At 35.8% G+C, this 25,693-nt stretch overlaps 1 protein-coding gene across 7 annotated transcripts in view; it reads right to left on the bottom strand.

The window, feature by feature from the left end:
* ADGRL3 (adhesion G protein-coupled receptor L3) overlaps window positions 1-25,693 on the bottom strand; it is a 941,368-nt gene that overhangs the window by 366,511 nt on the left and 549,164 nt on the right. The window lies entirely within an intron of this gene.

Below are 25,693 nucleotides of genomic sequence, written 5' to 3'. Positions count from 1 at the left end.
AAAACTGAGGTCTTAATATCATATCTAAGTTAAGTTTATGTGTTTAGAGGAATCAGCACTATTTTACACATTCTCTCCAGTTTAGTCAACGATATATTATCTGTTTGAAGTCAGGGCCATTAAACTCTTGCAAAGTATTTACTGCACTATAGATATTATTGGTACTGTCAGTGAATGGTGCCCTCTTTCTGTTTTATAGCTAATGTAGCATTTCTCTGTGGCATCAATAGATTAAAACATTTACTACTGGAAAAGTATGTGAAAATGGAGCAAACTCATTTTGCTATGAGCTAACTCAATAAATCTGTCTAGTTTAGTGATATCCCTTTCATTTAAAAGCAGGACATATTTATCTTGCTAACTTCAAGAAGGCGAAGCTGAAAGGTTTTCTTTCTTCCCATGTCCCCCAACCCCCTTACTGACTTTCTCTTTTTTCTCCAGCGCCACTATGATTACAATAATAAGAAACAGAAACAAACGACAACAGCTGCCACATTTCTGATTTGTATTTGACACATATTTTGGGGGGAGTAATCAAAGGTTACGCTAAGACAGGGGTAGGGAACCTACAGCCTCGAGACCACATGTGGCCTTCTAGGTCCTTGGGTGTGGCCTTTTGACCGAGTTCAAGTTTTGTAGAACAAATCCTTTTTCTTAAGGGGATTTGTTCTTTGAAGTTTGGATTCAGTCAAGGGTCCACGCTTGAGAACCTAGAGGGCCACCTATGACCTTAAAGTCACAGGTTCCCCATGTCTGCACTAAGACTTTAGCTCTTTCATTCGGTTCTTTTGTACTGTTACTATATAAATGTCCGTCTAGGTAAATATATATGGGCTCGAAATATTTGCTTTCCATTTCTCTACTTGCTTTTATTTTTTTCTTTAAATTGCATTGATGGATTCATGATGTCATCAATATGAGTATTTCCTGTATTAATACAGATAAATTTCCCCCCCAAAAATCTTGTTCTGTGAGGTTCTTATTCACATCATTTTCCCATAAAGCCTTTGCTCTAGTTCTTTTTCTACATTGGGATTATTGGTGTAATACTTTGGCAGCTGATCATTGTCACTCATTTTTACAACAAGACCCCCCAGAAAATGTCATTAATCATCTTAGAATTGTCTTACACTAAATAAGTAAAATAAAAAGGCTAGTTCATCCAGTAAATTTGTCAGGGAAAAAAGAATAAACTTTTGAAAGTGATCTCACTAAAATGAAAAAGGGAAAGTTGGACAAAAGAATCAACTTTTGATTTGTTGGTTGTTAAGGTTGATGAGCAGATTTCTACACTATGGAAGGAAAGGTTTCCAGTTGCTTCCTCCCTCATTCCCTAGGGTTATGATCTGTGCAATACATAATCCAAAGGTCGCATGACCACTTGACTTGGCAGGCAGCCCTGACAGTTCATGCTTATGGCTAATCTACCCTTCTTTATCCTGGTACAGGTCTCTTTAGTGCAATCTCTAGTATATGACAGCACAGTAATCAGAGAAGGGTGCAATTTTTAAAAAAATAAGATTATTCTCAGTTTATAGTACTAGGTAGATTGACAATCATTCAATCTTATGCCAAAAGCTATACAATCTCTATGTTATGCTTGCTAAGCTCTTATAACGAATACAGAAACTGGGGTTATCAGATATCTGTTAGGGCTTCTATTAAAGAGGCTTTGATTTTACCTCAAAAAAGTCAACCCCCCAAAAAACAACACTATATTTAAAATGCTGGAACTTATTTTCTTTCTTGTATCAGTTTTCTCACCTAAATTCTTCTCCTTACAAAAGAAAGACAGGGTAAATTGGTTACAAAGTTGACTGTCACTGGTTTACTGTAAGCATAGATTTGATCATTTTTTTATCATGTTAGTCTGTTAGAAGTGTACTTGTACCTCCCTGACAGAAAACCTTGGTGCTAGTCAGATCAGTCCCTACTGTGTCCCTCTAATGCCTTCTGCTTCTTCCTCTGTCTCTCTGTTCCTGCTCATGCTAGCCTTCCATTTGTCAAGATCAGGAGCTATTTCTCCCATGAAGCCTTTCTCAGTTACCCCAGACTACATTACTCTTTCCTTAGATAGATTCTTATAACACCAAGTCCAGGAAATGCAAGGCAATGATGAATTCAAAATTATGTCTCACTTTTTGGGAATTAGCATGAAAGGTACCCATTTACTGATGGGTAATTGTCATGGAGCTCAACTTGAGTCTAGCCCCACATCTGACAGTTAATGCATACAGGACCCTGGGCAAATCATTTAACCTTTTACTATATAAGCTGTAGAAAAGTTGCATTTCTTCATTTGGTAGAGGCAGTTTTCTCACTAATTTGTTTCTTACACAATGAAATAATAGGTCAACTAATCTTCTCTCCAGAGCCCTTTCAATGCCATTGCTTAATTCAATAATCATTTCATGTATTTTGGTCTGGTTGATGTTGATAGTTGATCTATTTAAGAGCAAAGAGTATGCAATATATTTCTTTAATTTCCCACAGTAAATGTAAGTCAATCAATTCATCATCATACTCAAACTGGTACAGAATAATTACTTGATAAATACTCACTGGACTGAATACAAAATTGAATAGTAAGTGCTCTCAATAAATATTTATTGAATGAATTAATAAACACTAAAAAAAATTCTCATTGCATTCTTATATGCACAATAATGCCCAGATTATAGTTTTTATTTAGCTTCCGCATTCCAGTGTAATGTTTTTGCCTTCTCTCTCTCAGTATCTCTCTGTCTCTGTCTCTGTCTCTCATCCCAAATGTGAGTCATTCTGCTACTATCACATCATGATTTTAACCTTGCAAAAACCTTTCTAGTAACTTAAAACTGAGAATGAATAGTTCAAGAATGAAGAGGTGGGAAAAGAAATCTAAAATTTATACATTCCATAGAACTTCTAATGTAGATATTTCTTTGAAAGTCTTAGAAAGAGGAGAAATGGGGCTCATCCCAGCTGGTGTTTTCTGTTCTCATGTGAAATGAAGCAAGAGAGATGGAGGGAAAAAAAGATGAATAGTTTAGCTCTTGTATCTTAGGTTCCTAAGCAGTGGAAGGACAGAGGCATCACAAGTAGGACTTTTGCAGAAGTGATCATTTCATTCAATTTCATTTCAATATAGGATGATTCCTATTTAAGCAAGGCCCATGAATAATAGATCTTATTTCTGGAAGTAAATGTGCATTAAGATCACCACACTACAGCAGAACTCCTCATATAAACTTCCCCAGTAGCACTAGAAGAAAGGGAAAGAGTAAGGAACTATTGTTCATTCACCTCGCTTAGTTCCCTTGAACCTTTGAAATAAAATATAAAAAAAGGGGATTTAGATGTCTTGATCAGTTCAATGCATACATACTCTTACTGGTAGTCCCATAGAACTTTAGAGGAAATGGATTTCTGGAATAATGAGGTATAAAAAAATGGAAAGTATCTGTGATTTCAGCTCTTAAAAGTATTTTCAATTTTTCATTCCTATACTAAGTAACACACTTTAAAAAGTCATTGACAAGTGATTTCTAGAACTTTGTAAGGATCACTTTTCAATTTAAATGTAGGTAGAGATTTTTCAAAAAATAATTTGTGATGAGTTTAGCAAGCAACTTGAAAAAAAAATGCAAATACTTCAATGGTTTCAAACATTAATGAGTTAATCAGGTGCTTTTCCCAATAAATACTTATCCAATGCTTCGTTAGTACTTTGAGTTCATTAACATATAGATGGAAAGCATTCAATATTGAAATTAAACATGAGTATAAGGCATTTTAAATCATCAGACCCTTATTCTCTTTTCCTCCCCCTTCCAATGACTTTCTTTGGATATACAGTGTGTATTTCCAGTTTCACAAAAAAAAAAAAAAAATGAGGTTAAAAAATTAGTAATCTTCAATTCCTTCCTAAGCTACCTAAATAAAAATTAGAAAAACACATTCTGATTTAGTTTGTCTTATCTAGAGTAATACAGCCAAATCTATGAGTTTTATAGGCATAGAATAGGATGTATATTCCCATGATGACCATAAAACCTATACGTTATGGCAGAACTGATCATTGAATGGATTTCCTTGCTAAGAAAGCACTAAGAAGTTCATAATCCTAGCAGATGCCTCTGTTTTTAGGCTACAGAGTGTTTTAAACAAGTAATTTTGTTCTCTTTACTCAGGTAATGCTCAAAATTGGAAACTCCTTGCTTTCCTGATCACAACTCCTGTCTCCAGCTATTAAACATATGCCAGTGCTAGAATTATGAATGATGGAGGATATTGGAATACATTCATTCTCCCATTCTCCTGAGGGCATAAGGCCAAGAAGAAAGACAAAGATTCTTCTTGTTCTCCATACCCCTTCTGTAACATTCTCTTACCATCATTTTTCACAATGATTTTTCCTTTGATGTTCATGAAATATTTATATTACTCTCTCCATATCCTTACTACAATCATCCACTCACTTTTAAAACCTCCAGTATTTAGCACCTGAATTTTCGTTTTCCTCTCCTCCCCTCTTCAGTCAAACTTGGAGATTTCAGAATTTATTGCAATGACTTGCTAACATCCTGGTTCATTGGGAAGTAATACGGTGCTATGATGAGTGTGTTTGATTTGGAGTCTGGAATCCTCGCTTTCCCCTTTTTACTTATGTAGGAGACTTGCTTAACTTCCTCTATGGGCCTCAATTTCCTCAACTATAAAACCAGGGGATTGGGCTAAATGACCTTAAAGTTTTCTTCTGTTTTTCTTTCTGTGATCCTTTAATCACACACCTGTTTAACCATCTCAAACTCGATGTCATCTTTATCCATTTCAGTTACATATAGGAGAAGGATCACACTTTAATCTTCACCATTTCAAGAAATTTTACCTCTTTTATGATTCAGTCCTTTCTACTCATGATTCTGCTTTCCAAATTCAGTTTCCTATCCTCCTACCTTCTCTAGTATTTCGTTCCCAATAAATCTACTCTTTCGCCTTACAACATCTCTTCCTTTTGGTTCATTCCCTACCCTTCCATTGAACTTCTTCTACTCTTCTACTCTGACTTTTTGCCCAACTGTTGTTGCCCAACAATAAAACTTTCAACTGTCTATATGCTTGCATCACAAAGATACAAAAAGGGACCTACAGAATGACTTGCCCGACAGAAATGCCAAGGGAGCAGCAGAACAATGCCCACAATGGAGATGTCACAGTGTTAGAAAAGAATCAAGTGTCTATCTGTCATGATCAAAGCAGGGGAATGAGTCAAAAGAACATGCCTAGCAGAAATACTGTGCCCACTCAAGAAGAGACTGAGTGAGAAAAGCATGATATTATCACCAGAAGAAATCAGCATTTCTGAAGCATCCGAAGTGGAAATTGTGCCTCCACAAATGTTCCCTTGACCACATGGGTTCCCCACACACATGCACCCTTTGGTTGATCCCTGTAAGTCCCTTTTCCTTCTAACGACATGTCTATTTGTGGGAGTGTGTCCTATGGGGGAGATGTTCTAATGTGAATTTTCTTGCAATGCTCTTTCATGAAAAGTATTTACTTTGGATTCATTGCATTTAACTAAGTGACTAAGAAAAAGCAAACATGGTGGAGGTTGGGGCTTGGGATTTTTCATTTTGCGTAGATGTAAACCCAAAGAATATTCTGAACTGCTATTCTGGGAGTCCCACATATAAGAGGAGAGGGCTCCAGGTACCATACATGTGTACATGTATACACATACATGTGTATTTACATATATTTCATATTCTGGGCACTGAGAATGTATGTGTTTGCATATTATATGAACATACACAACAATAAACAAGTATACGTGTATGAATATGGATATTATATAATAAAACACACGTGTATACTACACATATATGCACTTGTAAAGTGAGATGCATATAGCACTTTGCAAACCTTAGAGCATTATAGTAAAGGCTGTATCAATATTTTGAAAATCAGAAATACTTTCTTCAAGAAAAACAATTAGATAGCTACACATACTAAGCATCCCAAACACCTCCAAGAAAAGGAAACTGACCATATTTTTATAGGCAATGAAATGACTAGCTCCTGATGCAACTCACTGCTTACTCAGTCACCTTCTCTTAATATATCACTCATGTCACTACTGCGGTTAGACCTAAAGTCTCTCAGCTAGCCATTCTTTTCTTTTTGCTCTACAACATCTCATGTGTTGCTCTCATCGGCTCCTATGGTTTCAATTACCATCTCTATCAAGATGTGTCCCACATCAACATATATAGTCCTAACATTTGTCCTTGCCTATGATCAAACTGGATGTCCCATAAACATCACAAACTCAACGTGTCCAAAACAAAACTCATTATCTTTTTCTTACAAATGTCTCTCTTCTCAGAATTTTCTATTTCTGTCTGTCGACAGCATTAGCAAATTCAGTGCTATCCGTGACCAAACAACTAGAAAAATAATCATAGATAACAATATTACTGATAAAGAAAGGTCAATGACCCCCAAAATTATTGACCCTCATGTCTACTTTATTTTCTGTGGGAATGATTTATACATGTGTCAAGACAGTTCATGATGACATTAGAAGGAAAAAAAATCTACCATTAGCAAATAACAGTCTACAGCAGTTTACATTTTTCTAGTCACACAAGTGACTAAAAAGTGCACAGTGCATAATATTACAATATATTTTTTGTTTAATCAGTCATAAAACATTATTTAGTGTGGTTGGGGGAAAACAGCTCTAAAGGATCTCGTTCATCAAGTTGTCTACCAGGCATGTGTTAAAATTATAACAATTTCTTAATAGAAACTGATTAATAACTCAGTTGAACTACTCTCTCATCAGTTTGGATCAAGGCAGCAAAAGAGACATATGCCTGCCAAAGATGTTCACTGGTATTATGGAAGATGTTTTTAACAGAGTCCAAATAGAAAACGGTTTTCCAAAGATTGTGAGATCCTCCAGATGCAGCTGTCTGTACATGGCACCTTTGCAATTACTGCATGAACACACAGAAAATTGCAAGGTCACATTAATGAAATCTATGACCATTTGAAGAGATGGTACATAATCAGCCCTTCGAGTTAGTCCATCAGTATGTAATACTTCTTGGTCAGACAGTGCAGATGGGCAATGTGCTAGGTTCTAAACTGAGTAGAAATAAAAAAAGCAGACTGGATTACATTTGGGAAACTGTGCAGTTTTCAAAGACCCCAAGTTGCTTCCTGAAACAAACAACATCTTTTTAACACCAGTATGTTTCCAAAGATGTTATATGATTTTGAATTTTTGGACCATCAAACTGTCTAATGAATCAAAATTTCAGATGACCCACAGAAAATGGCAAGACACAGAATGAGCATATTGGACTGAAGCATATTGTCAATGCTGTCTTGTATATCAAGTATAAAAAAACTAATAGAAGATATAATCCAATAAATATGCAATTGGAGACATTAATGGTCTGATCACATAGAACAGGGACCTTGATCTTATTTGTGTTAAAGAGTCTTTTTGCAGGCTAGTAAAGCCCAGTAACTTTTCAATATATTTTTATATGCATAAAATAAAATATATATATAAGATTACAAAGGGAACATTCTATTGACACATAGCTATAGAAATATGTTTTTAAAAAGTCAAGTTCATGTATCCCCAGTTAAGAATTCCTGATGTGGAAATAGTGAAGGATAACAGATGAATGCAGAATATTATACTGGTGCCCACGAGATGTTAACAAGGGTCTGAGAAAGACCTCCAATACTACAGAAAAATTCTCTATGAAGAAGTCATGGAAAAACAGGGACAAGAAGCACATAGATAAGAAAATATGGGGTAGGCTATGAGCTCCATAAGGGCAGCAGCTCTCTTTTGCCTTTCTTTGTATCCCTGGTGCCTACTACAGTGGCTGACACACAGTAAGTGTTTAACAAATTTTTGTTGACTCAATAACTGGATAGGTTGCAGCCTAAACCACTGAAAATTATACCCACATCGTTGATAACACAGATTTTTTTTTTAAATCAGAGGCTTTAAGGTACTTCGAAAATCTGGAACTATTTTAATTCTCCCAAAATACACAACTTAAACACCCTATGAATAATATTAAATTAGAATCCAAAGCTTGTGTTCTCCATATAGAGAAGCCAGCCCCTTGCACAATTAAAGTGAGCTTGAGATGTAAAATTTATGACTTAGATAAAGCTCTTTATTCAGAAAGAGACATTTTATAATGACTCTAAATCTCTGTGTATCTTAAATGACACATTGTTGGCACAGCAGCAATTTCATCGTGGTGTCAGGGGGGTAAAGCTCCATGTTATTTTTCATGAATAAACCTGGAAGTGACAGCAAGATGAACAAAGAAGGAGAAAACAAGTTTGGGAATAAGCCATTACTATGTGCCAAGTGACCAGTAAAAGCTGCAATGATGTTTGAAATTTGGGAAAAGGGAAAACAGAATTTTCTTGAAAAATAAGCAAAAGAAAAATCCAAACTCAAAGAGGAATAGGGAGAAAATAACACAGGGAGAGAAAATAACACTGTGGTTGAGACAAATTAATACAAGCAGGAACATGATGAGTTAAGCCTTTCATAATATGTACTATTCAGCCCCATTCTGCCTGCAGCAGGTAGCAGGGCACATATGGCTCTCTCATCAGGGGGTCTCAGAACAGTGGATGATCTTACATATCATGGAGCACATGGGGTTTAGATATGAATGCGGAGCCTCTCTACAGCTCATACAGCCAGAAGCCTTGGCAACTTGCATTCCAAACTTCCTTCCTTCTGAATTGAATTTAACAGAAATCTTCAGCAAAGGAGAATGCTTTGTTACTTGAAATGAGAAAGCTATCATCTGATCATACAGCACACAGAACCTTGGTGAAGGGCAATCTGAGCTAACACTACCTGGAGAAGATGAAAGGATAACCAAACACATAAGCCCCTAAAATCAACTGAGTTGATATTTACTAAAGTAGATGTTCTAAAATAATAACCAACTATTAATCTTTTCATCATCATTTAAAGCAACATAGCTGCTTTTCATTTGATGCTATTTAAGTAATTATTACTTATAAAAGATGCAACTCAAATAGAAATAGCTACCTATACAGATTGATGGAGGAAAGGATGGAAGGGTTCCCCCTGTGCAGACACTTCTAAGTCGGTGAATTTTTGTCCTACTCTGATGTCATTACCATATCCATTCCTGGCTTTCCAGTTTGCCAACTTTAAGCTCCTATTAAAGCATTCTGAAGAATAAAACATTGAACCTATGAAACATTGTTTTATTAGATTTTTGGATACCGTTTCACACCAGATCTTTTGGATAGCAAATGTTCCAGCTCAATAGAGTAAAATTCATTTTTAAGAATTCTCATTCTCCCTTAAAGCATTCTAAATATCTATATGACAAGAGAGAACCATTATAACAGGGAAACCGGAGAAAACTTACCACCCTCACCCTATATTTATAGCCAGGTAAATACAAGTTAAAATGCTCACCTATGACAGCCATAATGGGGAAATAAAGAAGTCAGAAAAAAGTAATTTATAGCCTAGATGAGGGTAGGGAAGGTGGAGGAGGAACAAATAGTGACAACTGAGGGGAATAGTTTTGCCTTGATTCTAGTGAGGGAATTTCAGGCTGACTGTATATGGTACTTTTAGAGCACCAGTTGGTGGAGCCATCCCCTTCTCTCCTGTCATACCTTGATTGACTGCCCAGCAGGATTCCTTTAAGTTGCTGTGCACCAGGGATATGTCTGACAAAAAACTGATGTTGTTAATATCTCACTATTTTATGCGATGATACACTCTGCAGAAAACTAGGCTCCATGGTTTTAGACCTGTATTTTTGAAATTGCAAATTTGGAAATATGTTTCAAAGGGCATAAATATAGACAATTATCATATCAAACTTAGAGGTAAAGGAGAGAGGAAATGGAATCTTAGAAATCACCTAGCCTGGTCCTTTTGACTGATGAAGAAACTGGTCCCCTAAATGGTTAAGTGATTCATCCAGTGTTAAAACATTAAAGTGTATAGATTTGAAGTCTTCTGAACATGTCTCCAAATCTAGTATTCTCTCCACTACACCCAGTGAGTTGCCCTTATAATCCCGTTTTTGTATGAACAATTACAGGTGGATTCCCTGACACATTACTCAGAATGACTATTTTAAATTTCCTCTAGTCTCCTAGACTGATGCGTCTTCCCCTCTATCCCTCCCCCATCATCCTCTGAATATACCTTCTTATTCTACTTTACAGACACATTTGAGGCCAGTTCAATATTTCCTTTCTACTTCAGTAGAGTTGACAACTTAATAGCAGGTAAGGAAAGTTCTTATGATATCCTTGTGGATAAAATGGAAAAATGTATCCTGGACCAATGGTCACAAACCCAGATTATGTATCTGTTTAGGAAAGGATAGGGACGAGATCCATGAATTCACTGATCTAGGCAAATCTCAAGAGAGTACAATTCCTTGACCCACATAGGTCTTGGAAAACTGACTAAACCATTCAGAAGTTAAGTGATTTGCCCAGGGTCACTGAGCCTGTATGTGTAAGAGACAGGAACTGGACTCAGGTTTTCCTGCCTTAGAGGACTATACTCCCTATTCACTACACCAAGTCACCCCTCTATTAATATGACTGATATTTAAATCTTGTTTTTCTTCCCAAAAACTGGTTAGTCTTTGACATATTCATTCTAACAAGACAATAAAGGAATATGTAACATTTACTAGGGATCTCTAAGTAGCAAGATAGATATTTTGAAATCAGAGGACTAGAAGTACAGCTAAGGTAAATTTGAAGGATGATAAACCAACTTTGAAGTCTAATGTCATTGTTTTATTAGTTTTAATATCAAAGTGGCACAGCAGATAGAATGTCCACTTGGAGTCAAGAAAACCCAAGTTCAAATCTAACCTCATTTACTTACTAGCTATGTAATTCTAGGCAAGTCACTAAACTTATATTTGCTTCAGTTTCCTCATCTATAAAATGGAAATTAATAATAATAAAAGACAATAGCACCTAACTCACAGGGTTGTTGTTAAGGTCAAATGAGATAATATTTCTAAAGTTCTTATATAAATCTTAGCTTTTGTCATTATTGCTATTATTAGCACCAAGCAAGATATTGACAAATAAGAGCATTTCTCAAGAAGGGGTAGCAAGGCTGATGAAGAGCTTAGAAGCCACGTTGTAAGAGAGAGTTAATTTTAAAATTAGAGGAGAAAAGACTTTGGGGACATTACTGTTACTTTCAAAAATCTGAAACATAATCAGGTGGAAGACAGTTAGACTGATTCTTTACTACTCCAAAGAACAGAAGTAGTATAGTAGGTAAAAGCTAAAAGGAGGCAGATTTCACTTATAATAAATATATTATTCTAATAATAAGAGTTTGGAGCTGGGGGTTGTTGGTTTTGTAAAATAATGAGTTATTCTTGGACTCAGAAAGTAGGATTGTAGATTTAAAGACAAGAATATAGATCTTGGATCATTTAGTCTAAAGTGCTCATTTTTATAGATGAAGAAACTGAAAGCCAAAGAAGTTAATTGATTTGCCAAGGTCACACAGCTAGTTGAGAGCAAAATCAGATCTGAACTCTAATCCTTTGATTCTAAATTCAATTTGATTCCCATTCTCCCATGCAATCTTTTTTATGGTCACTTGTTTAGGATTCTGTAGAAGCGGTCTATGTACTGATTTGAAGATGGAAACAGGTAAATTCCAAGATCCTGTCAAAATGTAAGATTCAAGTGTTATTTCTGTTTTTCCACCTATCTTCTGTTTCTCTTCTGATCGCTTGAAGCAGGAGGTACTCTCATCTCCAAGGATATGTCTTCTTTCTTTACCCTTTCCTTTCATTCCTTTTCAGTCTCAGTTATCCCCTCCTGAATATCTTTATCTCTCTCTATACTACACCCTTCTCTTCTTCTCCCAGATGCTCCTTTGAAAGAGGGTGCCCAGAGCAGTCATCTTATAATTTCCCATCCATCTGAAGAACATTATCATGACCCCATGTTTCCACCATCCCCTGCCTTGTTTTGGCTTCTTTTTTATGTTTTGTCTTCTGCTGTTAGGCAATGAGCTCCTTTAGGACAGGGGCTATCTTTTATCTTTCTTTATATCCCCAGAAATTAGCACAGTACCCGACAGGTAGTAATCACTTAATAAATGTTATTGATTGAATATAAAGAAATTTGTATAGAGTTTCCCAATCTTAAAAAAAACCTTGACTTGACCTCCAGTTTCCATTCTTTTTTTTAATTCAGTGTACTATGGTAGGTGATAGGAGAAACAAAAACAAACAAATAAACAGATAAAACATATAAATAAGATAGGGTCACTGCTTTTAAGCAAGTTATAATCATTAGATAAGACAACTATACAAATAGAATGCAATAAATGCATAAGAGACATGAACAAGGTATTGCTTCAGCTTAGAGAAGGAAATGATTACTTCTGGCTGGGGAAATAAGAAAGGTACTGTGGATGAGTTAGAATTTGAAAAATGAGCTAGATTTCAATAGTCAGCAAGAGGAAAGGGAGTCCTCACAAGTCACAGGAGAGCTTTCATGATGGCCCTTGATCCTTAATGCTCACTGTTCTCTTGATGTATCAGCCTGGTCCTCTTTTTAAAATCTTGTCTCTGTAATAAGCAATTTGAACAGCTTATTCTTGAATCCCTGCCATCTTGTCATTTGGTTGCTTCCTGCAGCACTTTGGGGAGCTAGGTGGTACAGTGGATAGAGTGTCAGGCATGGAGGAATACTTGAGTTCAAATCTGGTCTCAGACACTTACTAGTTGTGTAATCCTGGGCAAGTAACTTCACTTCTGTTTGCCTTACCTCATCTGTAAAATGGGGAGTATAACCGTCCCTAACAACTCACCACAGAATTCTTGTAAAGATCAAATGAAATAAACACAAAAGTGTTGAGAACAGTTCCCAGCATATAGAAAGCATCACAGAAATGTTTATTCCTTCTTCCCTTCCATTTCTGGGTCACTCTTAATAAGTAAGCCCTGTTCTGAAATTAATGAGCAATACTGGAGGAAGTAACATGGTGGAAATAACACCACGTAACCTACCAAAGTTGGTATAAGGTTCAAATGAAGTGAAATACTTTACACACATCAAATGCTATATTAAATGGCACCTACTATTATCATAGAGTAAGTATTTGGAAATGGACAGAAAGTTAGACTCAAAGTCAGACAGACTTGGGTTCAAATCCTGCCTATGATGCAAATTGCCTGCGTGACCTTGGACAAGCCATCTAATCTCTAAGTATGCTAGGCAATTTGTTAAGACTTTAAACTTGAGAAGGTATCAACTGCATTAGGAGAAGGGTTTTCTTCACCTGGGAATTCCTCATACCAATGAAGTGGCATGTCCAGCACCTATCACCATGATAGCTAACTGGTATTGAAATGATTCTCCTGTGAAAGGAAACTAGACTTGTTCTGATTCAGATGAGGATATACCATTGAACAAAGCCCATTTCCCTCATATGTCACATAAGCAACAAGACTGCTTATTTTTGGTACAGCACATCTGTGCCATGCTCACATGTGAGACTTACGAACCAATATTAATGACCCTCTGTGTGGTCTTTGGCACTCTACTAAAAATTCTGCACATGTTAGCTTGGTAAGTGAAAGTATATGGACATCAAGTCAAGAAGGTCCTTGAATGGCCTTCCAAAGTATGTGAATTTCCTGTAACATAACTTGAATTTTGTTATTGTTGGTCAGTCATATTTTGGTCATGTCAAGTTTTCTGTGACTCCATTTGGGGTTTTCTTCACAAAGATATTGGAATGATTTTCCATTTCCTTCTTCAGCCGGTTTTACAGATGAGGAAACAGAGACAAACAGTGATAAATGGCTTGCCCAGGTTTGCACAGCTGGTAAGTGTCTGAGGCTGGATTTGAACTTCGCAAGAGCAGTCTTCCTGACTGCAAGCCTGGCCCTCAATCCACTGCACAACCTAGTTGCCCATAACTTGGATGCTAAGATACAAATTTACCAAAGAGGCAGTCACAAACTGATTATACTCTGAAAAACTCTAACCTGATGGTTCCAGGAAGTGCCACAACCCTGATGGAGATTCCATGTCTTTCCAAGGTGCCTGTCAATATTAGGAATCCTCTACAAGGAATAGTATTTACTGTCTTGTCCATTGATATTCTTTCCTTTTCTTGCTTTCGCAACTCTATAAATGGTAACACCGCTCTCCAGGCACCAAGATTAAGCACCTTGTGGTCTTTTCCCTTTTCTTTGGGTCTCTCCCTCATCTTAGATTAACTTTTCCTTCACAAACTCTCATATCCATTCTGTTTCCCCAGGACTGCCATAGCTGAGACTCTTACTAACCCATATCTAGACTGTGAAATAGTCTCTCTACTGTATCTTTTTCTTGTTTCTAGTCTATCCTACAAATTGCTTTCTCTCAAAATCCCTTAATTTCTCTACCTTTTTAAAAAACAAGGTCTAAAAAATACTTAGCATGACATTCAAGGACCTCTAAAATTGTTCGAATATAATCATTACATCATTTATTTTCTTAAAGTATACACAAAAGTCAAACTGGTCTACTTGCTACTTCCCAAATACATCTGCTTGTGAGTACCTCTTCACCTGGAATATTTTCTCCTATCATCTCTGCCCATCAAAATCCCCTTAGGTCCCCTAAGAAGCAATCTTCTGGACAAAGCCTTCCATGATCTTTTTGAAAAAGCAACATGTTCTTACCTGACTCCTACAATATCCGCACTAGTTCACATAGCATTTAGGACATACTGCTCTCTATAATAGAGTTTTGTATATATGCCATGTCCCTTACTAAATTCAAAGATTGGGTTAGCATTTATCTATCACTTTAGTATTTTCGGTGCATATTGATGCTAAATTCATTTAATATTTAATACATATTATGAATACTAAATAAATACTCAAAATATTCAGATTTTCCTAAAATTATTTTAAACACATTCCACATGCAGAATCAATGTTACTAAAATATTAGTTGTATTTCAATTATGTATTTCCAATGTATATTTTGAGTCAGCAAAAAATATGGAGAGAAAGAAGGAAAAGAAAAAAACAAACAAAGATCCAACTGGCTGATAAAAAAAATAATAAGAATCTCTGTAGTACTACTTAAATGAGTACTTCTAACTGTGGAAATAGATTTGGAATGTCAGATTTCAATTTGCCATAATTTCTCTTGGGATGGATAGATCAAAATCTCTGGTTCTTGCTCCAGTCTTCCATAATTATTGAATATTAACAGCCCCAAGGCTTCTCCACTCTACTCTTTTGCTGGAGAATTAAGCTTTTTGAGACTCATTTTTTCCATCTGTAAAACAGGACTGATCATTCTTCCTAGCAACCTATCTACCTCATTGGATTGTATAAAGATTTACAGGATCATATCTGCAAAGCACTCTGAGCTTGCTGGATGAAAGATGTTACCAAGTACAAAGTATCATTACTGTTTCTTATAGGATTAAATCTTGCATGGGAAACTATAACTGAAATTCCCCAGAGAGAGAAGTTAAAAAATGGTTCAAGAGTTGTTGAAGCCTTAAGATAAACTAATTTAAGCCAAGGCTCCAAAGTTAAAAAGGAAATAACTTTAACTGGATTAAATAATGCCACCCAGAGTGACAAGATTAGTTTATTTGAAAAGCAGAACATAAAGTGGTCTTTCTGGAAGTCTCCTGTAACTTGCAATTATGTTAGTGGGAAAGTAGAAGACAGAATGAAAGAAGAGTTACAACATAAATCAAGATCCAACTTCCTCTTATGCCACACCCAATTCAGTCTGTGTCTTTATAACCAATTCTAGGGATCACAGTTCTAGCAATGCAGACACAAAATAAGGAATTTTAGCTTTCTAAAATTATTATACCTTTCTTGTCGTTGAATTCTGTAGACAGTTTGCCATGCTCCTAAGTACTACTTATATTTGAGAATTCCTTCCCAGGATTTTTCAGAAAATTTATGTTTTTCTGAATTCCAAATCTCCACCCTCTCCCAAATAATTGACTGAGAAATTGGGGTTGAGGTGGAGGAAAAAGTATTACAGTCCTCCAGAGAGAATTAAAGGTTTGCAAACAGCAGAGAGATTTTATTGGTTCAAAGGAAGTAAAGTTACAAAAAAATAGGCAGGAAACGCTGACACCAGGAGTGGAAGTTTTAGGTCAAGGTTAGCCACATCTGCGATGGATGCATTTGGAAGAGTAGTTATTTAATCAGTGAGTTTTGCTTTTAAGAGTTACTATGTTATCAATGTGTGTTCAAGGTCCTTTCTGCAGTGAGTGGTGGGAAGTTTTGGGTAGGGGTGAGAAATAAACATTTATATAGCACTCATGTGACAGCAAAGTGCTAAACACTTTACAAATATTTTCTTTGATTGTCACACCCTGCGATGTAGGGTTACAATCCTCATTTTCGTCAGGAATCACTCTTGTAAATAAAGTAAATATTAATAAGTTTCTATAGAAGCTTTACAACCACATGTGACCTTGAGTCTGCAGGTTCCCCACCGCTGGTATAGATGCTGTTCCTACCTGATTCTTATCTTCCACTTTATTGCCTTTTTTTCCTTGCTTTGACTTGTTGGGCTTTGATTAGAGTTTTTATGCTTCCTTATTCTTCTGAGTTCTCTATTTCCACCAGTAAAAGGAAGTGTGGTTAGATGTCCCCCTTCTCCCTACTCCAAGAGCCCCAACAGTGGCCCCCAAAATTATCTCCCTCCCCCCAAAAATTAATTAGTCCATTTCATCTTAGATAGTAAGGTCCTAGAGATGAGGGAGTAGGGCTTTGTGTTCTGCACTACCTGTACTGAGCCTCAATAAGTTTGAATTAATTGCTGGGTGTAGGGAGAACTTTTCTTTGATAATCTGTATTCTGATGCCACCAGTGAATTTACATTATCATTCCTGAGAGCACAACCAGTAGCTTCCTCTTAGGAGGACTCCCTCTACTAAATAAAATAAAATCTATTGTTTAGCTCTAAGTGTTAAATGGGTCTTCCTACTCCATTCTTTCATGTCACATTCCCTCCCCGCCATAATCAAACTTCTGACATAGGTTACAGTATCCTCTCAACTCTTCTGATCCTTTGTTTTTAACCTTGAAACTCCTTTCACTTTTCAAGGAACATTTCATTTACACCTTATCATCTGGGGCATATAGATTGATATACTCTATCGTAACCCTTTCCTAGGAGTGAGACCAACAAATTCTTTGTGTGTAGAAAAAAAAACAGCAATGGCAGAAAGAAAAGTGAATATTGAATAAACTCATTTCAAAATTCCTGTTGTCATCTTTGGAAAAATTGCCTATTGGCCAAGTCAATTTCTTTACTGGAAGAAGTACTGAGGATTCCTAGGTAAGGCTTTATAAACTTATAGAGGTCTTTCAACCCCTTTAATGTGGTGATGAAACTAGATAGTTCTACTTATTTGGACTGTCAAATAGTCATTTTCTTCCACATAGGTGCTTAATGTTTGTTGAATTGAAATAAATTGAATCTCTAACCAAGTTCCTATGTAGTCAGTGGTTGAACATCTCTCTCTCTCTCTCTCTCTCTCTCTCTCTCTCTCTCTCTCTCTCTCTCTCTCTCTCTCTCTCTCTCCCTGTCTCTCCCCTTTAACCTCTCTCTTTTTCTGTGTGTCTGTGAATAAACACATGTATACATATATATGTATATAATGATCTAGATGGACATATTATTAACCACTTCAAATATTTTCTTTTGTATCTTTCTCCAGAAATTAAGCTTTAAAAACCTCCTTCTTTTTCCTCAGCTTTTCATGTTCTTTCCTCTAGAAGGACTTTATAGCTGATCATCTACAAAAAGAACAAACTCACAAGGTAAGCACAAACAGTCTGGTTGAACGAACAGTTGTCCATCAATAAGCTTTCTTTGCAGAACACTACTCGATTGGTAAAATTAAATGCTAAAGAAAGATGCTTCTTGGTCATATAAACTCTACCCTATTGTACTACATAAAAGGAGGGGATCATGGGATCCTAGATTTAGAACAGGAAGATACTTCAAATATCATATAATCCAGTTCTTTCATTTTACAGAAGAAGAAACTGAGGTCCCATAAAGTCAAATTTCTTGCTCATGGTCACAAAGAAAACACAGAAAGCATGAAGCACAGTCCACTTTTGAACCCACAAGGTCTGACTCAAAATCCAGGACCTTGGCTATTGGGCAATAAAACTTGCTTCATTCCTTCCACATGCAGGCTTCAGATTATGCTATACCTTTTTTTTTTTCCTTTGGGGGAGGCATCTCCTACTCCTTTAATTCTATTAAAGAAGATTGATGATTCATCTGTATAAAAACATGGGGTTGGGGCGGGAGGGGGTGGAGGGTTAGGTATCTGAGCGACCTGAGTAGTCAATTTAACTCCTCACTGGTAGACCTGGCTTGAACAAATGTATCATGTGGACAGTATTTCTGCCCTCTAGGAGATTATAATCTAAGATCTACACTTCAGACAGAAACATAATAAAATTCTGAAAGCTAATGGAAAGGGGTATTTTTTTAAGTGTAGAAAACAAATCAATTAGCAAAGTATTTACCTTTCTGAGTTTATTCAACTATTTACCTCTATGCAAGACTGAATAGATGAATGATGAATGAAAGCCCCAGTCATGATTACTGCCTTCATTATCTCACTAAATACCTGTATTCTTTCCTAGTTTGTATTCCAAATACCTGTTATTGTTTTTACTATACTCATATTATAGTTTATAAAATGGTTATAGGAAATGACTATTATTGGTCAACACTTAGCCACCTCATATTTAATTATTTCTCCAAACAATTATCAAAATTGTTGGGAAATAAATACAGCTGTCATCTGGGCTGCACAGTGGGTGGGCTATGGTTAACTCTAAATGATGACTTGTCTCTCCTTCACAAACAGCCTTAGGGAAGCTTTACAAAGGAGGTGAATTTTGAGGACTTTTTACATACCAGAGAAGGAATGAGGGTGGGGAAATATTCAGAATTGTCTCAGATATACTGAACTAATCAAACAAAGGAAGTTTTGAATGAATTTATTTGGGATGATTTATTTGTCTGTGCAAAAATCTACATGAAGCCCAGTGAGATCCTAAGCAGAATGGATCAAGTAATTCAAGGAATTATACTGGGAACATCTTGCATCAGGCTTAGTTTAAAAAGAAGTAAATTCATATTTGGATGATTCACACTGGTACAGCACAGTATATCTAACTAGAAAGCCTTGGACTGAAGTGTTCCTCTTACATATACTGATTGACTGATCCTCGAAAAATCACTTAGCCCTTTAGGCAATTCTATAAAACTCTAAAATGAGAAAAAGGTATCAACCTATATTGGTAGAGGAACTTTTCTCACCTGGAAATTCACCATACCAATCAAACCACAGATCCAGTGCCTATCACTGCCTGAACCTACTGACTGATTGTTGTAAATGCTTGAAGTCAAGTAGCACTTATTAAGCATGCTTCAATACATGCTGAGCTGAATTTATTTAGAATTTAGATAGCAAAACATATAACGGAGAGTTCTTTAGGAGATCAGTTTTTCATAGGAATATCCAAGTGAAAAAAATATTAAATCAATATTAAACTAATTGTGAACCTTCTCTTTCAAGAAGCCAAGGTCAGCAGAGACATTAACATTTATCTCCCTAGAAACCAAAAGCCTGGAAGTCACCAAAAAAAAAAAAAAAAAAAAGGCAGTCTCATATTTGTTAGAACTGGAAGAATCATAAGACATAGAACTGTCGAGACTTTGTAAATCAAAGGATTGTAGACTCATAGAGTGAGTGTTGAAAAAGATCTTACAGGTCATATAGTCTAACACTTTCATTTTACAGATGAGGTAACTGAGGTCCCAGAAGGTTAAGTAATTGAAGCAAAGTTACACAGTTAGCAAGTATCAGAGCCATAATTTGAATCCATGTGCTCTAAACTCCAGAACTCCAGCTCTTTTCACAATATTACACTGTCTCATTTCACAGAAGGGGAAACTGAGACTCAGAGAAGTTGTATGGCTTAGTTGTAGAGGCTGTCATTAAGGACAAGAAAATTAAATTAGCTATCTTTGCTTTTGCTTAGATGTTCTTATAGGACTTTCTGATTTATGATTCCTACTTGAGACTTTTGAAAAATTCAATTTGCAAGTTGCTCTTGAAATTTAAAAGTTATTGTATTAAAAAAGCTATTAAAATATCTAAACAAAACAAAGCAAAATATGGCATATTTCCAAGATGGGTGATTACAGTATAAAAACAAATCTGAGAAGTGGAACCAGAAAATTTGAATGACATTTATGTTAACATACAATTTTATTAAATGATTGAAATAATCTTACATTAATTAATGCATTTTATTGGTAATTTAATAACTTGTAACCAATTTCAGGGTCAATGCATTTGGAAACATTTAAAATATTAGCTATAATATCCATTTTCTTATTCAGATGCTCTTAAAGGTTTTTTTTTTGCTCTCTTCCATTTGAGAAAGAACTTAGACTTCCGAAATTTTCTTCTAAGTAGAACTGAAGCATTTTAAATTTGCATTATTGTGGATAGCCTTCACCAACGATCATAAGTTTTGATTTAATATCAATCTGTAGAAAAGCTGACACTACTTATCAAACACTGGAGAATTTAATTAAATAGGCATGTAACATCAAGAAAACACTGATAAAAACCAAATAAACTTTCACCTTCTGATCTTATTGACTAACCAAGGTAAAACAAAATATCAATATCTCATCAGTCATGAAAAGTTATTTTTGATGAATCTTTGCCACTGCAAAGTACAGAATTTCAGAAGCTGGTGATAGAACTAGACTTAAAATCAAATTATTCTCACTTGATAGCTTTATTTCAGATTCAACACTATCTCATGTACACTACCGTGAAATATATTTGGTGGTTTAATAGCCTACTTTTCTTTTTAAATAGTCTAGCTTCTTACTAGCAAGTCTGCAAGGTAAGAAGAATGTATGAAATCATAACAGACTTATCAATAGACACAAAAGAACAATAGACTTTGATTAAAGAGGAAATTTTTCAGCAGTGGCTGAAAATATCACCGTTTTCTATGAAATCTAAGAAAATGAATATATCACTTTAAGTAGTATGCTAATTAGCTTAAATAATAAAATAATTTTATACTTATAAAATTGTAATAAAATGTCACTGATGAGTTAAACCATGACAACAGAACAATATAAAAGAATAAATCCTGAGCTTTTATTTTTAATTAATTTATTTCCATTAAGGGAGATAGTTGTCTTTAAAAACTAAGAAATGGTGAAGATGATAACTTTAAGTTTTGCTAATTACTTTTGTTTATGGATTTTGGCATTTTCCCTTAAATTTCATAATTACCCAGGAGGCTGAAACACTTTATCAAGTTTGATAACACAATACATTAAGGGCATCAAGAAATCTCATTGTCACTGGAGTAGTGTCATTTTTAAAGGAACAGTTAACATTTTAAGTTTAATAAATATAACTATGGGAAAAATCATCAAATTATTTAAGGGGTTTCATTAAATAAAAATTCCCTGTCATACGAAAAATCGTTATGTACTATAAAAGACTTAAAAAAAGTTAATAGGCAATACAATTAGCACAGTGGAATCTTATATTCTCTATACCATTATTACAGTATAGTTGCCTATAGATGATTATTTACAAAAGCCTTCCATTTCCCTTCTCATACTTTAATCAAAGATATCATTCATATATATGTTTACATAGATAATTTTCATAAAGATTTTCTAGAGACAGAAAATTAGGCAAATATATTAGTAGTTATTGACATTACCTTCCATTTCCTTTCTTGTGGGTTAATAAGCTACTTGCTTTTTTAATTTTTTTAATTAAAGTATTGGGTATCCTTCTATATTTCAGCTATCTTGCATTTCATCTCTCCACATTCAAAATGTTAATGGCTTTACCTACACTGGAGACATCCAGTCTTCCTTTCTCTAATGTATATTTTTTCTCAATTCTCCTTCCCTATACAAGTACAGTGAAAGCCTGTGATATTAGAGGTAGGACACTGGCTTACTTGTCCTCACACACTATATTCCATCCATTTCTGTGCATTCTCATAAGGCCTTCCCCCATAGCTTAGAAATGGTTCTTTTCTCACCTTGGCCTCTTAGTATCCTCACTTTCCCTCAAAGCTCGTTATTTTCTCCACTTTCCTACATGAGACCTTTCCATCCTCAAAGTCACTTTGTATATATTTTGCATTTATTTATGTAATTACATCACTCTTGATTCATACTGATTTTGCTTTACTCTAAAATCACAAGATTTCCTTCCCAACCCCCACTCCACCCCCAGAACTGATGAACTGATGATTAACCATCATTCATTCTTCCACCTTACACCTATGAAATTATTTTTTTGAATCCCTATGTAGAACTTTATATTGAACCCTATTAGATTTTAGTTTATTAGTCTCGATTGTGGAGGTTTTTTATGGATCCTGTCATTCAACTTGTGAATAATCCCTTTCAAATTCACTCTATTTATCAATTTGACAATTATGCCTTCTATGTCTAGTGCTCCCCTCACTGTTTTTGCTCTTTGTTATCCGCTGTCTCCTCTCTCTGTTTCATTAAGAAGCAAGAGTGATAAATGGAAATGATGGGACATAGCTTTGGGAGAAGAGGGGTGCCATGCTCAAAGTCAACCAAAGGGCCCTCTTGGCAGCAATGAGCCCTAGCTTCTTGCTAGGGCTGGTCATATTATCTGCTCATATGGTTCCATTGTGGGCTACTTGAAGCCAGAAGTCAAAATTCCCTGTCAAATAGCAGACCAGACATAACTAAGAACATCACTTACTATAAAAGTATTTTTTTAAGTACCATGGTGTCTATGTGTAAGCCTTATGCTGCAAGTCTCTGGATCAGAATTTTGTCATCTGATAATGAATTTAGAATCAAATATTGTGGCAATTCTGTTGTTTATACTCCATTTCTGACTCCAAAGAGTCTTCAACTTGGACATTTCATAGAACTCCTCAATCATATCCATCCTCTGGCTCAGAATTCCTGGACAACACAACTCATTGATATTTTATTAAAATGCTTACTTTGGTTATCATGCTCTATTTACTTCTTATGACGTCTATGCCTAAAGTAAAAAATGCTACTTTTACTATCCAAGCACACTTTATCCTTGTAATGTGAGTTAAAGATCTCTGCCCCATTAATAAGCCTCAGGTGAAGCCCATTAAGGAAAGCTTGACTAGCGGAGACTTGTTTTGTCAGAAGACTCAGGCCTTTTGCTAATTAATGAGGCACTGGGTCAAGAGGGACATGATGCCCTCCAGTTCTGAAAAGTGTATATATACTCTGAGGTGAGGTTTTGCTTTGGGGACTTACTCTTTGGAAGAAGGTTCCTATGTCAGATGAAACTTTGGGTAGCTGTGAAGGAGCCCCCCTACCACCCCCAGTTTGAAAACCCAGGTGCTGGTGCTTCTCTCTCTGGTATGTATGCATGTAATGGTCAGACAGTTGGATCTGTCTGATGATCTCTGATGTATGTATTGCTTATGGTCAGACAGTTAGAAGCCTTATCTGTTGGTCTTTATTTCTCTGCTTGTGTTTTATCTGTCGGTGAATGTAATTAAAGAAGATTGCTGACTCCTCAAAAGTTTCTTTCCTTTCTGAAAACCTGATCCAAAAACCTGTGCAGCTGGCCTGCCCGTGTATGCTGGGGTGCTTGCTGCTACAACTTTTTACTCATTCTCAAATTGTCAGTTAATCTTAGCACTTCCAAGTCTTCCAAAGACAAAAAGGACACAGACTTATAATTTGCCCTCAACCTTCCATTTGTGTCAAAAGTCCTTTAGAGACATAGCCAAGTACTAGTTTTGGCTCTTGCGAGTTGCAGACAATTTATATATCACAGGCCCTTGTAGGCAAGTATTATTTATCATCTAATCTTTCTGTATCAAGATAAAACTTCAGCTGCCTTCTTGAAATTTCTTTGAAGAAAGGTCCTTCAAATGTCCTTGTTTCTCTTGATGACAACACAGAAATAGTTAGGGGATCACTTAGCTACACATAAGAGTAAAATGAACTTGTGATCTCATCTATTCACTACAACAATACAAACTGCAAATGACGCATACCTGCCCATGCTTTGTAAATCTTGGCCAGGTGCTCAAAAGTTTGTCATGGGGTTAAGGAAGGAGGGAGAGAAGATCCTTCCAAAAATGTTAGGAACTTTGCTCATTTTCTCAGCATTAGTCCAGCTCATGGATGAGTTATGTGGGCTGTCTACCCAAACAGACAAACCATTCTTTCCTTTTTCTTTTTTCTGATGTGGATTGTTTAACTAAACTCTGGAATAATTATGAGTCTCCCTACAGTGGGCCTTAATGCCATCAGTGCAATAACACTAGGCTGTAGTTTTCCAGTATGGAGTTGCAGAGAATTGTGCTGCTTGACATTTTTACCAATGACTCCGATAAAACCCTATTTTCATGCTCTAATCAGATCTGCAGATAAATCTGATAGAGTCAACTTGTGAAGGTTATGTGACTAAGGCTAACGTACATATAGGCTATTCAAGAATGATATAAGGTTCAGTGTATAGCAATTTAAATATGAGCTAGCAATACAATGTAACAGCCACAAAAGATTATGTGTTTTTGGGCTGCATTAAGAAAACTGTAGTTTCTAAGATTAAGGAGGTCTTAACTTGTTCTCTTGCAGTGCTGAGTCCAAATCTGAAAAAATCTGTTCAGTTCTGGGCACCATATTTTAAATGATACATTGATAATGTAATTCTAAAGAGTTTAGAGAAGGCGACAATAGGATCATGAAAGACCTTGAATCTATGTCAAATTAGGACTAGTTGAAGGAAATATAGTGGAGAAAAGAGAAGACTTAGGAGGAAGTTAAAAACTGCTTTCAAATATCTGAAGGGCTGTCATGTGGAAGGGAGATCAGGCCTATTCCATTGGACCCCAGAGATCAGAACCAGAAGCAGTAGGTGGAGGTAAGCAAATTTAGGTTTGAGGTCTGAAAAAGCTTCCTAAAAATTAGAGCTGCCCCAAAGTGGCTTAGGCTATTTCAGGAGGCAATGTCCACAATGCTCCGTACATTTACTGAGGAGCTTAGTAAGGAAAATAACCACATTTAATTTTTAGAAAAAGTCAACTTTCAAAATTGTTAGCATCATTTTTATATTTTAGAGAAAACAAAAATAGATTTTTAACTTTCCCATAATTATCTTTAGGAGTTCACAGAATGTAAATACTGGAAGAGACCTTAATGATCTCAACCATCTCTTTACATAAGAATAACTGGGCTCTGGTGAGGCTAAGTGACTTCCATGAGATCTCATGGCTAATTAATGGAACTCATGTCTTCTGACTTCACTACGTCACAGGACAGACAATTTCTCAATTGGATAAATTAGGTTTAGGCTAGACTAAACAATCTTTATAGGTCTGTATCATTTGGGGATTTTTAACAGAAATTTAAATTTTGCCATTCTACCAATTTAAAACTGTTACACATGCACAATATGTTTTAAGACAGGCATTAACATTTGATATGACTGACATATCAATTCCCGTAGAAACCTATCTGATGTGGGAAGTAGAGGGCACAACAT

This window comes from Notamacropus eugenii, chromosome 6 (genome assembly GCF_028372415.1).
Source record: "Notamacropus eugenii isolate mMacEug1 chromosome 6, mMacEug1.pri_v2, whole genome shotgun sequence".
Taxonomy (NCBI): domain Eukaryota; kingdom Metazoa; phylum Chordata; class Mammalia; order Diprotodontia; family Macropodidae; genus Notamacropus; species Notamacropus eugenii.
The sequence above is the reverse complement of the archived record's forward strand: the minus strand, read 5'-3'. Positions and strand labels throughout refer to the sequence as shown.